Genomic DNA, 16,680 nt, shown 5'->3' on the forward strand with positions numbered 1-16,680 from the left:
CAATCCTCGATTTCAGTACACGATGGGGGATGACGTGATTGAGAGCAGCCTGCAGAGAAGGTCTTGGGGGTGTTGGTTGATGAGAAGCTTGCTGTGAGCCAGCAAGGTGCACTCGCAGAAGGCCAACCATATCCTGGGCTGCATCAAAAGAAATATGGCCAGTGGGTCAAGGGAGATGATTCTGCCCCTCTATTCCTCTCTTGTGAGATCCCACCTGGAGTACTTTGTCCAGTTCTGGAAATGAAGGATATGGAATACATAAGAAGGATATGGAGCTGTTGGAATTGGTCCAGAGGAGGGCTACAAAGATGATCAGAGGTCTGGAGCACCTTCCATATGAGGACAGGCTGGGAGAGTTGGGCTTGTTCAGCCTGGAGAAGAGAAGGCTGCGACGAGATCTTATAGTGACCTTCCAGTACCTGAAAGGGGCCTACAAGAAAGCTGGAGAGGGACTATTCATAAAGGCTTGTGGTAATAGGACAAGGGGGAACGACTAAACTGGAGAGGGGCCGATATAGGCTTGATGTAAGGAGGAATTTCTTTACTATCAGTGGTGAGGCACTGGCACAGGTTGCCCAAGGAAGTTGTGGCTGCCCCATCCCTGGAAGTGTTCAAGGCCAGGATGGATGGAGCCTTGGGCATTCTGATCTAGTGGGATGTCCCTGCCCATGGTAGCGGGGTTGGAATTAGATGATCTTTAAGGTCCCTTCCAACCCTAACTATTCTATGGTTTTTGTATTAACCCGTCCCCCCCATCCCCCAGCAGACGAAAGGTATCCATATTGAAAGTTAAATTTCTAAGCAAATACCATGTGATTTTGGCTGATTGTGTTATACAGTACTAGTTTTCTTTCTTCTGTCAATACAGAAGAATTCTGCTTTCTGGAAATTGTGAGTTTGATTTTGCAGCCTGCTTGGCACATTGAAAACAACTTCAGGTTTTGTACTAAAAAGTACCACCACTGGAATTTTACTACAGCCTGAACAATCTTACCACTGGATGATAATCTCAGCAAAATGTGCTGTCCCTAGTTTAAGCAGCATATATCATGCAACAAGAGATGCTCCACGCTGTCTTCAGTGTGAAATCTAATTTCAAAAACCCCATCCCTCTAAGCCTGTCTGTGGCAGGAAGAATAAGATCAGTAGTGATTCTAATGCTTTTTGGCTTGTGGGGAACTCAACAGAACATTTTGTGGCTCAGGTGTACGTGTTTCTACGTAAATAACCAAACAAAGGATTAGGACAACAGCATCACACAAAAAAGAATCATGCAGTTTATTCATTGTCAGGATAATGCTAATGAGGGGAAACTATTTGTGTTGAAAAAGTCATATTGTCATGTAAAGAACTTCAATTTTATGTCTTTTGCCATTCAGTTGAAGTTGTTACGTGACCCTTTCTGCAGACTTGGGGATAGCTGGTAAAATTGCATTGCAGAGTTGGGTGAAGTACACAGCTGTACCTCACAGTGCTGTGAGAGTTCTGTAATGTATGTAAATCATGGCATTGGAAAAATATGGGTAATTGTTTCATGTTGCAATAAGCATGTTACCTCTGAGTAATGCTACAGCTGCCTGGGTCAAAATTGGATGAAGATTTACTGAGGTTTATACAGTCCTGCTGGATCTGCTATTCCCAAGGTAACAGCCGCCTATGGATGGGACAGTACTGCCATTCTGACAAAACTTAGTTACAGTCAGTGTCTTTTTCCTGTTATAGCTCACACCAATTTTGGACTAGAATAAACAACACAGTAGAGGCTTTTTGGCCAATGTAATTTGCAGTCTTCTGACTGACTCGTACTCATGGGAGTATTTTGCTGCCTTCCTGTTGCTAACCAGCAGAGCTAAAAGTGTAGGACATGTCTGGGAAATGTTTATGTTCTGACCATCTTGCAAATAGAAGCCATTCTGAGAAAACACCCCTCATGGTATGGCAAGGCAGCACGCTGCTTTACTGGTTTTGGCATATATAGCAAAGAATAAATACAGGCCATTAATAATATCTTGCCCTGCTGGATATGAGCTCTCCCGCTCTAGCAATACTTGGAGCAAGACCTCAGTAGCAAGCAACTGAAAGCTTTCATTCCCACTGCCTGTGTACTGTAATCATACCTTGGGATGAAAGGGACTAATTGATGCCTCAGTACCAGGGAACACGAACATAGTTTTCTGTGGATCAAATAGTGGCAGTTACTGCTGGATTTATCTTGAAGTGAAGGGGAAAAGAGAAGGACTGCTGTTAGGGAGAAGGAGGAGCATGTATGTAATCCCCTTGGGCATGAACCCCTTTTGCCCACTGCTGACCAGGACAGTCGTGATCTGTAGCATGCCAGATGTACCCACTCCTGGTACAGTGAGGGCATTTGTCCAGGATCTATGGAGGCTTCATCTTTTTCTCAGACACATAAATGGAGATCTGCCTTTCAGAACAACCTGCAACCCTTTTCTGTGGGGGCTGTTGGGTTTTTTTAAAGCACTGCTGTTCTGAGTGCAATAAGCAGCATATTTTAGATTAATTCTACGGGGAAATAATTTTTAGTATAACCTGGCTGTCAGCACTTGGAAACCTTTGGATAGAGCCTAAAACTGGTTTCCCATTGCAAACTTTAGGAGTTCAGAGCCTTTGAAATAGTTGTGTGGAGTAAGCAGTGTTCTACAAATAAAACAAAAAACTTACCCAGTCTGAGCTGTGTTACTTTCACAGCCTCCCAGTTACTGCAAAGTCTGAATGACCCTGCAAATGGACTTTTTAAAGAGGAAATGCTGCTACCTAATCAAAGCTCCTGAAGCTGCAGAGAATGTCTAAAGCCAGTAAAGCTTGTGGTACTAAGACTGTCATTGAAGCAGTCAGAGCTGGAATCTTCTAAAGTGCTTGGGATCTGTGGATAAAGCGCTATATTCTTGGGAGTTCTTTAGCTGAACTAAAATACAACTTAATCAAAGATGAATGCCCTCTTTTGAATTATGTTAATGTAGAGTGAACTGTGTTTAAGAATTTAAATAAATAAATAAATAAAAACCCCAACCAAAAGACTTCTACTACTGTAATGACAGGTTTTGAAATGTATCTTATTTGTACAGTGTTCAATCTAGTATTTGGTTTGTATAACAGTTAAGGAAGAACTCACTTCTCTAATGGTGATGCCTTTAGTTTATTGGTATTTTAGGAACATTCAGAGCACAATTTGCTGCTCAAGTGGTTAATTTGTTAGTGAATGTGTACATTTATCTTGTTCTGAATGTGTAGGTATTTGTTCTGACTGAATACATCTGTACATGCATGGTATAGAACATAACAAAAGCTTACAATACTCAGTTCTTGGCATCATAGTAGCCAGTTCAAGCATTTGCTCAACATCTCTGTTCATGAGTAGCCAGCTTTGAGTCTTCTCCTGTGTATGTCATGACAGCTGTGGCATGGTTACATTTGGAGAGAGTTTTGGATCAGGGGGAACTCAGCAGGTAACTTTTAGTTAAGATGTGAAAACGGTTTCCTGTTTTTCTTTATCTGGAAAAATCTTCATGAGAGAAAGAGAAGAGCTCACTAATAAAATTTCAGATATTCAAAGGGAGAAAAATCTTTAAAGCTGCATATTTTCTTTGCTTCAGTACTACAGCCTAAATCCGTGGTGAATCCAGTTTTTTAGGTAAAGCTACCCAACTAAACTCTTTACTATATAATGTTTAAATGAAAATAGGATTTCTAAGACAGTGTACTGTGAGAACGTTGAAAACAATTCAAAATATTAAAGATATTAATAAGAAAATCTCCTTTGAGATCGCTTAACTGTATAATAAGCCATTTCATAGAACCATAGAATAGTTTGGGTTGGAAAGGACCTTAAAGGTCATCTAGTTCCAAACCCCCTGCCATGGGCGGAGACACCGCCCACTAGCCCAGGCTGCCCAAGGCCCCATCCAACCTGGCCTTGAAAACCTCCAGGGATGGGGCAGCCGCAACTTCCCTGGACAACCTGTGCCACTGCCTCACCATTCTCATAGTGAAGAAATTCTTCCTTATGCCTAGATTTAGCTGACTCAGCTAAACTCCTAGCTCTGCTGACAGTGTTTTGGGATGTCTGGCCCCTTGCTATGTATTATCTTGTAAGTGTAAATGAATTAATTAATAGTTACATATGGTTTTTAAAGATAAAAGGAGATTTAGTCTGACCTAATTATCCAGTTATTGCCTTTTGCAATAACACGCTGCTTCCTGCCCCTCAATTCAAACAAAGATAAAATATTCCATAAATATGTAGATGTTTGTCACTTTAAAGATACTTTGACAGAGACTGCTAAGCTGTAAATCTTCATGCCTGAGAAGATCTGGTTTTGATGTGGATGGTCCCTGAAGAAAGATTCATACTCTAAACTGAGTTTCTTCCCTCAAATACCTGCATTGTCTTCACTAATAAATTTGCATGCAAACTGGAGGAAGGCGTTTGGCCTATTCTTAGAGCAAGTCAAAATTACACTCCCTTTCTTCATGATCAGCTGTACATCCTCCTGGTATCTCCTGTGTATCAACAAGGTATGCAAGGCACAAAATTTTTTTGCCTTGGAGGAATTCATAGCCCAACTGTTATTTTATGATTTTATTAGGTTTAAGATGCTACTACTCTTTCCTATTAGGTTATAGTGTGTGGATAGATGCCAGGCTGTATCCTGCTGTGCTGCAGGAAGAGAGCATACACTGGTGGATTTGCCCTGCTTACTGGAAATTTCCCATATACGATCTAGTGGCATAAACCTGCATGTGGCCGCTTCTTAACTCAGTTCTTAAAATACTATCCCTCTTAGCTTAAACTCTTGATGTAGTTGAAGTTTTTCTGAAGGTAATTACTCTGCCAATTGAGTCGGGGAGCAAATAAACATAATGTTATGTTGGCAGACTGGGGAGAAGCGAGGAAAACTTCAGTAAGATGAAAGAAATGCTCTTGGTGGCTGGGAGCAGAAGCCTCTCTACTTGGGTACTGTCACTAAAGCACCACCACCAGCCACAGGTGTAGTTACTGGCACCCATCGAGTGGGTAAAGCTGGATTCATTATAAGACTTGAGATCAGAGCTGGATCTGGGTCAGGCTGAGAGTCAGAGGGAACGTAGTGCATGTGGTCAGGAAGAGCTGGCAACAGATGGCATCATAGTGGAAAGAATGAGGCAGCTCATCAGCTGGCAATGTTTCTGCTGCATTTTGCCAATTATTTGTTTTTCTTCAGGGAGGAATTCGGTGTTTCGTTAAGCTTTGTCATAAGTTTTTACAGTCATTGATCCTAGGAAATCATCTTGTCTTCTCTGAACTTTAGTATTCCTTACTCTTAAAGCAATTTTAGGGAATATGGCTTGTGGTCACATTGTAGGACTGGATTTTCTCTAAAAAAGTCCAAGTTATACATAAATGCTGTGGCAAAGGGTTTCCCAAGACCCTAAGCAGAATTTTCTTCTTTGTGGCAGACAGTTCTACTGTAATTACTGACTTCATAACCTTTTGGAAAAGGAAGTAAGCTACTGATTACTAGTTTATGAACTAAGCATTTTAACTAAGTTAACCTGTTTATGTCAACTTAGTGCCTTTACAGCAAGTGTAGAGTTAAGAAATACTGCTTGTATTTTGTAAGTAGTGGTGATTTAGTTTAGTGACTGCAAAGAAGAAAAGGACTCATTAATTTTGTACTGAAATAAGTATTCTTTAAGCTTTATTAAACAATGAGATAGTTTTATTAATAATGCCTGTTTTCCTTAAGCAAAAACCTGAGATGTATAAAACCAAGCATTATCTTCATCTCTAGGGAGTTTAACAGTTCATTTTTTAGAAAAGGTGGGATTCTTGCTGACTAATTCTTCATGTGACTTTTTTTAATTCCTGCCATAGGTTTGAATTAACATTAACTTATAATGAATAATAGTGATCGTTAAGATTTGAAATTTTAATACCTTTTTACAGCTGTTTAGTTAAAAAAACGAGTAGCTGCCTGTGAGAAGGACAACTGCTTTCTTGAAGGGAGAATTTATCTAATTATATATAAACATTTATTCTGTGCTTATTACCATAGTAACTGAGGCCTCAAGTCAGTGTGCTTTGCTGAGCAGGATTGCAAATACTGTAGTGAGCCAAGGCCTGAACTTCTGAAGTACAATTTTGTGTTTGGTTGAGGCAAAGCTAGTCCCTGCTACACCTTCTTGGCCTCTCCCTTGTGCCAGTATTTGTATTTCTGTGGCTGCAAGCCTGGTGGGGTCAGGGAGCTAATGTTACTACAAAATCCCCTCCTGAAAAATCAGTGTACACTGGCTTGTTTTTCTGATCTGGCTGACCACACGATTGTGTGAGCGCTAGTAGGGCTCTGAGGAAGGTCAAGAATGTGTGATTGTGCTAAGTGTGGGGAGAGACAGCTACAAATTAATCCGTTTACCAAGCTGCTGCTGAAGCTACTTGTTTAGGGCCTGACTATGCTGTAGCTGAAAATTGTTGAAAACCAGGTATTGGGTTGGGAGTTAAGCCAGTTTAAATGAGGAAATGATCTAACCCATATTAATTTTGAAGTGTTTCTGTGACTTTAGCAGTATATTCCTGAGCCAAGTATATCTGCTGTCTTTACTGAAGCACTGTTCTGAATAAGGAAAATGCTAAAAGGATGGAAATCAAATGTCTTATGTGCTGGCCTCTGAAGAGTGGCCATGGTATTTTATCAGAATGTTCACTTCAGGAGCTGTGTAATAATCAACTTGCTGCATCTCTCTACTTTTAGTTTTATCTTTTTTTTAATCTGTTCCTAGACAATTGCTTTCAGAGAAGCCTCTTTTTACTTCATCTTTTACTTCATCTTTTTACTGCAGCTTTCTTTTCAACAGCAGCAAGGGTAGTAGCTAGCTATTTTTATAGCTGATTTGTAAATAAATCTCAGATGTGTTCCTTTGTTGGCTGTTCCTTCTGCCTTATAAAACATTGCAGTAGAATTTGTTTTACAACTATAGAACTTTACAGAATTAGCATCTAAAACATTTATCCTAAAAACTTGATGAGGGCTTTTACTTTTTATCTGCTACATTAACTAGGTCTTCATTTTGAGCCTTTAAAATTATGATGATATTTTATTTTCTAGCAATTTTCATCACTTCTTCATCCAAAGTCCTGATCCCATGGAGATTTGCACACTTCTTGAACACTGGATGTTCTAAGCGGTGCCACTGATGTGTTACTCTTCATGTCCTGCTACCTGTTTTGAAGTTAGTCAGGTACTGGGGCATCTATGTTACGTTTGCAGTATTTGCAAGCAGATCAATGATTTGCAGGTGTAACAGCACTACAGTTAATCACGCTAGCAAGACTGCAGCATGAAATGTGATCTTGTATAGCCATTTATAGTCTGAGTTTTTAAGAGCTGCAACTCTGCTTTTGGCCTGGTTAACTTCTGGGGCTGTTGTAGATTATATTTGCAATCGAATTGTTGCGAAACTTTCACTCGATGTTAAGGTCACGTTTACTACTGTGCAACTGCATAATGAAGAGTTGCAGTAAAATCAAAATAAACTTTAGGACTCTTGACGAAGCAGCTTTGTGTCACTCTGTGGGTGCCTGTTGATGCTGGGCAGAAGCTCAAACTGACTGTAGACCAACGCAGAATGTCGTTGGCAGCAGTTAAATTTTACTGTTTCATTATAGCTGATGTGTCCTTGACTGCAGCTCTAATAAAAACATCTTGTGAGTGTTCTGAGTACTGTTTAAAAAAGAACATAAATGTAAGAAAACTAGAGTCTGCAGCTCTCCATGTGCAGTGTTGGTACTGTGCAGGATTTTCATCTATTTAGTTGGATTGAGGGATCTGGTAACCTCCTGGAAGAACCACACACATTAAATTTCTGGCAGTGCTGACGAGAAGAACACTGTTGCTGGAAAGTTTGAGTTCCTGTTACTTTTCCAGGGAATGGATACAAAGGCTAAATGTGGTCCTCCCAGAAGAGGTTAAGGTATTCTAGCAGTGAGCTGCAACGGAGCTTACATTATGACTATAACTATTGTAGATTAGACATCCACACCCACAAGCCCCTTTTTGTTTTAAAATCTTGTAGATGGATGCTGGTATGAATGCCAGTAACTATTCGAGCTTTAAAAAAGCCAAACCAAAGCAACAACAGCTGCCAAGGGAAAGGAGTTTTACTGCCACTGACATTTTGAGGTTTTTTTTTTTTAGCTAGCTTTAAAGAACAAGGAGTACGCAATGATGATTGGCTGTATTTGACAAGAAAATCTCTCCAGAATAATAAGTTCTCTGTGTGAAAACAGGCCACAGAGCCGAGGAGAAAAATTTCTCTATCATCCTTAGAGGAGGGAAGATACATAAACCTAATTTTTGTTAAACACCAGAAATCCATAGAGGAACAACACCTTATTGTCCCACTTGTATAAAAAGCTTCAGTTAGAGGTCTCAACTTTTTAAAGACCAGACAAACAAATATGGGATATTAGTGAGCAGGAAAGCAAACATCTTTATTTCTGGTACTATGGACAGATTTTTTCCCCCCTAGTTTTCAGTTACTGCAAAGCTGAGACAACTGGTATTTAGGGGCATGATTGTGGTAGCTTTCTGGTGTGTTGCAAAAACACATCCAAAAAGTTCACAGGACAGTATTAGAAGTAGAGATATAAAGGAGTTATGGGCTGACTCACTATGATTTCTTTACTCTCAAATCCCAGTGAACTTGATGGGGTCTGAAACTTTTCATCATAACTGGACTCAGCCCTTTTTTTCCACTGCCAATTACTTTTGCTGTTCTATTTTTGTTTTAGTATTATTTCCTATTATAGACATGATTAAAAGCAATTTGGAATAATTCCAGTACTCATGTGTACAGAGAGGAACTAAGCTACCAAAAAGGATCAATTTTGGTTCCTCTGCTTCAATGTGATCAGTGTTTCAAATATCAGTGAAGATGCCCATGTGCTTTCTCAATAATTTGTCTTACATATCAGGTATTTTTGTAGAGAATTTTAATTTTTAGTTACTTAAGCTTCTGTTTCAATGCAGGCACTTTTGCGAGCTCCTGCTCTTACTTGATTTTATTTTATTCAAAGTATGGAAATTCAGGACACTTTTGTCTCCATTGATATTTCACAGATGCAATTTTTTCAGAAATGGGAGTGCATCACATAGGATATAGTAAGTGCTCTCTTTTACTAGGCAGGTCAAATACCTTAAATAAAGCCTTTCTGGATCATAAAACTTTTAAAAGGATCCAATGCCTTCCATAAAGCTTAATGTGTGTTGTAATGGTGTCCAAGCATCATGTGAGTGTTTCGTGTTCCATAAAAGTGAGCTTCCAGATCAATACATAGACTTCGCTCTGAAGCCTCAGGCACTGTAGTTGCCCAAATTCAAGTTTCACACTCGAATAGCAGACTAATTCAAGCATAAAAGTCCCAATAACTGTTCTGGATTTTTTATGTTTACTTTACCTGGTGGGAGTTAAATCATGTCCTCTGGAGACTGTAGTTGGACTTCCAGTGACATCCTCTTTTCTTTAGTTAAAATCGTGGTGTTCCTTCTATGCAAGAGTAGTGAAAAATGGAACCATACTGGGATAAAAGATATGGTAGTCATTAATGTTCAGGTGTAGGTAGATATGTAGCTTAGTAAGGATCATACCCTACCATTTCTTTTTGCATATTTGGAACAAGAGAACCTTGGAGAGCCAAATGATTCTTTTTAACTCTTCATCTTGCAAGAAAGCAATGCTTAAAAGGGAGGGGGAAAAAAATCACGCTCTGTGTTTGTCAGTCTTATGTCTGCGAGCCATAGTAATTTTACAGGCATGATACAGAGATAAGTAGTCTATAATGTTACTTGGTTACGTACAATCTCACTTATGATATACTGCTTATGAAGAAATAGCTCATTAGACCAAAACAGGGAACAGTTTTTTCTGCAGAAAAATTTCTGTTACATGAATTCCAGCTACTAGATCCAGCAAATCAAGCATCCCAAACTTCCAGTTAACTTTTAGTGTGTAAATATTTAATTTCTACTAAAAATGCTTGAAAATGAAAAGTTTTTGCTAAGGTTTTAGTTGGAATGTGTTTTTCTAAACTTTATTTGAAAATAACTTTTTTAAAGGCCTTTAATATTGGGAAATACTTTAAATAACGGAAGACGATTGTTCCTCTTTCAGCACTGTCTGAGACTTTTGCTGATTCTTACAGCTTCTAATGTCCCTTTTTTCTTTCAAGTAAAGCAGAGAAGTGCTTAGCAATTCTGAAATTCAAGCTGTATATGTAAGTGTCCAGCTTTTGTTAAAATGTTCTGGATTAGTTGGAACTAGAGTGAAATCAAGTAGTCCTTGTTTACCAGACTTGAATTCTAATTACTTACCTCGTACTCTGAGCATTGCCTTTTTATCCTAGAGTAAAAACTACTCCGGTGTTTTCTGTTTATCTCTTGTAGTTTCAAGTTGGAAGAGAGTGATTCTATTCAGGATCTTTAAAAAGTCCATAATTTCTTATCAAAGGTAGGAAAAAAATCTACTTGAAGAAACAGAACACAAGTCACAAAATGAGTGTAATTATTGACATGCTGTCTTTGTAAACTACAAATTCTACTGAGGGAACTTGATGTCAAGTTCACTTAAGTCCTTGTAATCAAAATAAATCAAAGGAGTACTGAAAATGAAGTGTTGCTCAGTAAAAAGTTTTACTTTTAACCTTCCAAGATGATCTTAGCTACCTTCCAAAATGTATCACTGAAAATGCTTTTTTATCTGTTTTTCTATATTCAGGCTTAATCAGTATTCACACTGAACTTTTTGGGGACTTTCTGGACACTTTATTTTACGAAACATCAGTAACAGATGTAATTATAATGAAAAAAAAAAGGGACACCCATGGCAGCTTTACACAGCTGTCCCTTTTCCCTCTGGGACTTATTAAGTGTTATACAAACAAGACTCTCTGGTTGCATTTGCTTGTATTGGGACTTGTGGTCTTTTCTAAAGCAATGCTGTCTGGCCTGTTTTGTTTCATCATTAATATTTTGTTGGATATTTACATTTACCATATAGCATGATAACTTTGCAGGGTTTGTTACCTGTGAACAGGAAAAGTTTTGTGCTGAAAAATTAGCCTGAGAATAGTGTGATCTGACATGGTCTGTAGATTTTGTGCATATATATATTTTAAAAATGTTAGATAGGGCTTTGATTAAAGAAAATTTAACACCACTAAGTTATCACTCAGCTGCTTTTCTAACTTAACATTTAACTTTCTGTTTAGCTGACCATGGCCTGCAGCTGAACCTATCTTTACTAGTGTTGATTATGTGTAAGCCAAAACAGAGCCTGCATGCTTATACCATAGTTGGCTTTGAAATAATAGCAAGTATTGAAGACTGGGAAGACTTGTAGTATTTTTTAAAGTTATTGCTTTAATAGGAAGAAAGAGTTCTGAGCATCACGTGCTGTTTTTTATGTGGCTAGTCATAAATGAAGATTGTAAGACCTTTGAAGCAGAAGATACATTTTATCTAATGCTTTCTACCTCGTTTTGCTCTGCAGAGCTTTGGTCTGTGATTAGATCTGTGTGTGTAGATCTGTGTATTTAAGTATTTGTACAGAACCATTTTTTGAAACTGGAAACCAGGTGAATAGAGTATCTCTAGTGCTCTGAGTGTACTAACCCATAATGCATTCTTGAACACAGAAACTGATGCCCAGGCTTATTATCTATCACATGCAAAATATGTTTACCCTGATGTTTTGAAATACTACAACAGGCCTCAAGGGCTCGTTGTCCCCTTTGTGTGCATGTGTTATTCCCACTGTTGATGATGGGAATTAGCTATACACATCAGGAGGAGGATATACCCGTTGGACTAGAGCTTAGACCACAGGGAACATGAAATTCTCTAGCTAATAAATGGTGAGAACAGCACATTAAGCATTGCTCCCACTTGGCTTGTCACCTCTGTGTTTTGTGATTTATTTTTTTTTTTCCAAGGAAAGAGTAGTGTAAGTAGCAGCTGTGAAATGTAATGATAGCACAGTGCTGCCTTGATAGAAGTTGCCACTCAGAGCTGCAGATCGTGTGTGACGCAATTTTGAATGATGGAATTGAACTGTTTTTCTGGAAAAAGCAGCCATGTGGGTTAACCTTAGTAAAATATGACTGTCACTTGCTGGGTTAATAAGTGGTTTTCTGGAGAGAGGATTGCTTTTATTTGTGTGCTTTAAAATGTTTTTTTCAAATTTGTATTGAGTTCTTTCTTTCAACTGTTAGGCCAGATTTATTCTCAAAATGTTATGTTCTTTGATTTACTGTGATTTTTGTTGTTGTTGTTCTTCTTCTAGTACTGTCTCAATGGCTGATACTCTCAATCACATAAGTGAAGCTTATATATGACAGATAAAGCTGAACATAAACGGCGTTGGACTTGACATGTTCAGGTTTTCTTCTGCTATACAGGTAGTTGCATTGGGGTGGGGAGGAGTAATAGTGGGATATAACACAGGGGTCTGAGAATGATATAGCTTATCAATACTTGATCTTTCATTTTCTGGGTTGTTTTTCTTCATTCTTCTGAATCTTCTTTGCTAATCCTGTGTGGAAGCTGTCAGGCGTGGGGCCCTCCAGAACTGCTTAGAGCTCCTACACGTTTCCAAAAGGAGAACTGCGAAAGAGACTCCGTCATCTTTGCTAGAGAAAAGCTCCCTCCTGTGGAAGAGAGGAACCTCTGCAGTGGCTAGGAGCAATGTTAGGGCTTAATACCGTGATTTTAAATGATGAAGAAAAAGAGCTCTGAGCACTGTAGGTGTTTGCAGATGGTGGGATTCAAGACGCTGTTCCTGGTTATTTTTCCTCAAAGCAAGTTCTCCAGATTTTGTGTTACTCCTTTCTGAAACTGTATATTAGTTATAGTTGTTTGTGAGTAGGCAAAACTGAGTAGTTTAAATGGTACCATGTGGCCACAGTGGAATCCTTAGTGTTAAAGGGCTGTCTAAGGCATCTGATATTTATACACATTTTGCTTTCTGTAGCTCTTTGCTGAAAATCCTCAGTATTTTGTGCAGTTCTGTGAATCAAGTTCATAGAACTTTTTTTTTTAAATTATTTTTATTTTTCTCCATGCTAATCTAGTCTGTGTATCTAGAGGATCTGCATCAAAATGATTTTTGGTTTTTGCTGTAATTGGAAGTCCTTGGTAGAAAGCTGTGCTGAGCTTTAAGCCCTGTATTACTTGGAAACTACTGCACAGGAAACATGAAAATGGATTTGTAACGGAGGAGCTGATGCTGGAACCCATCTTGATACCAGATTTCTGCTAGAAGCAGTATTTTTACATTTGAGCTGAATAGGATTCATGCTTGTGATCTGAAGATGGAAGGCTTTAGCTCATTAGCACATTAGCAAAACCCTGAGACTTTTACTTCCATAAATGCTAATGTTATTCCCCTGAGGATGAAGCACTTCGAGGGGGTGGGGAAAGACAGATCATTTAACATTATGGTGGAGATTTACATATACCAACTGAGAGTTGCTGCCATGCAGAGGACTGAGATAGCACTGAGTGTGCTGACCCACTGCAGAAGAATGCTGTGTTGAGAGTGGGTATTGGAATCCTGTTAACTGGTAAAATGCTAAATTCTGATTTTGTTTAGAGTTGGCTGGGTTCTAGCTTGTGACACATAGCAACACTGACATTACTTTGATTACAGAACTGAATACAGAGCATGTGATTTGGCACATGCTTTGTGATACATAATGGTGAAGTGAGATTTGGTTCTTTTTTTAGAAATTTATGGTGTACCTGCTCATTTTGGTACAGTTTGGAGTTCTCTTTGGTGTGGGGAATGGTTGGTCTGTTACGGAAGCAGTATCCTCATTTGTAAGAACTCTGAAGGTGCTTTAGGTTGAATGAATACTCCTTATGACTGTGCATGTCAAGAATTGCAAACTTCTGAACTTGTGGAAAAGCAGAAACTACTCATGAGGCTGCATGCAATGAAGGCTTAAGTCAAGAGTAACGAGGGATGCTGGCAGCAGTGCCCTGTTAGTGGAGTTCAGTGCTGTGTGAGCTCTCTGGACCTCTGTCTGTCCTATCTCCTGGACCACAGAGCACTCTGTGGCTGCTGCTTTTCAGGTGCCAGTTTGAATTGGAAGGAACTTGGCAATAGCGAGAGGAGTTCCTTTTGAATATAAGTGCTCGCACTAGGTTCTGCAAGACTGTAGTGTGTTTGAGTGGGAGAAGTGGCCTACACAGTTTTAAAGGGGATAGGGAGTCTTTTTCATGTGGCTCAACCTTATAGATGGCTCCGGGGTTTTTAAAGTTCTGTCATGGTACACATTGCCTCTTCGTAACATCATCTAGTGGTTGCCTGCAGTACTTTTGATTGATACTTCTTTTGCCATTGGCAACTTTAGTCTGGTTTCTTCAGAAACTGGAGCTTGTGTTGAGCATATTCAGTCTTTCTCTTGCTCCTCCTCTGAACCCCTCCACCCCAATTTAAATGTTTTTCATGAAAATCAAAAGAGAGGCTGAGGTCTCATACTGAGTTGTATTGATTTTTATGAAATTACATATCTCAACAGAGTACAGTGGTTGCAATTTGTGCCCATTGTGAGAGAGGGGCTAAAATCTGAGTTGAACTGTAGTATGAAAACACAGACAGGAAATTAGACTCTAAGATCTATGTTTCATTGTGATATACTACCAAGAATGGAAATAAAAGATTTTGCTATGTTTTTAGTATTCACATCATGGTGATTTCTGTGAAGTGACTGTGAGCGTAAAGAATATTGCTTCAAAGCCCTGAAGCCTCAACAGTTAATTTAATAACAGTTTTCTTTTACTGAAGCTATGGGAATCAATATGATAAAAATACAAAAGAGAAAACTTACCAGAGCTGGGCATTTATTCTTTACTGCAATGACTAATAATTTGTACCTGCTCACTTCAAATGAAATCTTGTTTGAAAATTTGTAGACCATGGATGAAACAGAATTGCAGAGAAATGTTCTTGTATTTTTGCAGTTATTTAAAGCACTGCTTTCGATTACTTGATGCAGATTGCACTAAAGCCTTCTCCTCCTCCAGGAATTCTGTATCAAAGGGGCTACACAGCAGGTAGCTCATAACTGATCTATGATAAAGCCAGCCTATCTTTTCATAGTATTTTAAGGGCCATTACTTCATTTATTCTTTTACTTCTATGACTCTTTAATAAAAGCCCAGAAGGTAAGGAGGAGATGAACTAAAATTGATTATGCCTTTCTTCTCCTCAATTGAAGGTCTCAAGTATCAAAGAAAATGTGGAGTAAAACAAGCTTGAATCTCATGGAAAGGGAGATGTTTCTGTGGCAGAAAGTAAGAACTGATTGTTTTATCAGAAGTACTGTAGAAAATACAACTATATGTCTATTTGAGTAATTGCATTATTTGTCTGCACAAACTGTTAGCTTACATGAAAATTTGTAGCATGCAGAAGTGAAGAATCTGAAAAATAAAAAGACAATTAATGCAGTCTTTTGAACAAGCAGCTAGGAGCAGTGACAGTGAAATTTGTTTCTGAGTTTTCCTGGGATAACTTACACTGTCTTGACAAAGAAAACACTTCCTTTCTGTGGGAAGAACATGTAAAAGTGATGACTTCCACAGAAATAATAACTTTGGATTTTAGGATTCCAGTTTCTTGACTTTTCTCAGCCAAGTTTAAGCTTGCATGAAATACTTGTCAGAAGGTGGATTGCTAAACAGTTTAGATTTGTTGGGTTTTTTTGGAGCCAGAGAAGTAAAAGCAGGTAGTGTTTGTTAACCAGGGAGAACTTGTGCCTCTTTGTCCAGTATAAGCCTATCCTTTTCATAGTCTGATTCTCTAGAAGAGCAGTAGGAACCTAGCAGGTAAAGACTATGATAGCAACATGGTTAATGGCTATATTTTGGTAGTTTGATTAGCAACTCTCTCTCCCGTCTTTGATCTAAGAGGCGAGCCTGGCCATACTGTGATACAAGTTAACTCTCTGTTGTACCCAGGCTTCCCTGTAGGAGTATGCAAGCATCCTCAGTCTTGGTTTGCACCTGGACTGTTCGCCAAGGTTTCACTTCTATGGGAAAATAGGATGCAGCAGTTGGAGGAAGGGGGTTGCTGCACATCCAGATTTTACCCTTGTTTGAATTTGGGTTCAGGCAGTGTATGTACCCTGACCTAGGAGTTCACAATTGCTCTCTGACTTCCATAGCCACTTGCTCTTTTTTTGTTGTAGCTGTGCCTCGCAGGAATGCAGCTCAAGGACTGCAATGGTACTACTTGAAACAGAGGAGAAAGCAGCACAAAACTGGAGCAATGAACTTGGCCTGTCCTAGCTGTGCCAACTTCTGCTTTGAGTGCTTTTGTGGTATCTCTGAGGGGTGCTGCTCCTTAGTATCACAAGTGCAATTCACGCCTTTTCTTGGTTTCGTAGCCATCTGCTTCAAGGGTAGCAAAGTTCAGTGTGAGCATTGTGCATTTGAAAATGAGATCAGCACATTTGTGTATGACTGTTATCTTGTTCTGATTGACAAACTGTCACAAGCCTCTTGAAGAGTACTCAGTGTGCAACAGAACTGAAAGGCATGTGAAGGGGGTTTTTTGTTGCTTATTTTAATGCTGTTAAGCCTTTGGAGTGCAAGCATACAGTTTACATACAGAACAGGGATG

This window comes from Phaenicophaeus curvirostris, chromosome 2 (genome assembly GCF_032191515.1).
Source record: "Phaenicophaeus curvirostris isolate KB17595 chromosome 2, BPBGC_Pcur_1.0, whole genome shotgun sequence".
Taxonomy (NCBI): Eukaryota; Metazoa; Chordata; class Aves; order Cuculiformes; family Cuculidae; genus Phaenicophaeus; species Phaenicophaeus curvirostris.